Genomic DNA, 408 nt, shown 5'->3' on the forward strand with positions numbered 1-408 from the left:
TGTTAACGGCTTCTCTCTCTCTCTCTCTCTCTCTCTCTGTATCTATCTCTCTCCTGTGAGTTTCATGCAATGGCGAAATCAGAGATGGGTTTGGAGAAGAGAGTGAAGAGAGAGAAAGGGGGGTTTAAGGGGTTTAACGGAGTCGGTTACAAAACGAACTCGGAAGAATCTTTCGCGCGCTAAGAACAAAGTTGAAAATGGGAGCAGTACTTGTAATTTCAAACTGGAAAAATATTTCAAACTTCTTTCTTTTCATTTTGAGATGCATTATCAATCTGTTTCCTTCCATTTTACTGAATTTATATTTTTAGAAGTGTATTTAAACAATAATCTGTTAGTCACCAAAAAAATAATAATATGTTAATAATTAAAAATAATAAAATTGAATTAAAAATTTTAAATTTTAAA

At 32.1% G+C, this 408-nt stretch overlaps 1 protein-coding gene across 1 annotated transcript in view; it reads right to left on the bottom strand.

Moving 5' to 3' along the window:
- Positions 1-408, bottom strand: part of LOC107606794 (PHD finger protein MALE MEIOCYTE DEATH 1) — a 10,697-nt gene that overhangs the window by 3,196 nt on the left and 7,093 nt on the right. The gene's annotated exons all lie outside the window — the stretch shown is intronic.

This window comes from Arachis ipaensis, chromosome B07, assembly GCF_000816755.2.
Source record: "Arachis ipaensis cultivar K30076 chromosome B07, Araip1.1, whole genome shotgun sequence".
Taxonomy (NCBI): Eukaryota; Viridiplantae; Streptophyta; class Magnoliopsida; order Fabales; family Fabaceae; genus Arachis; species Arachis ipaensis.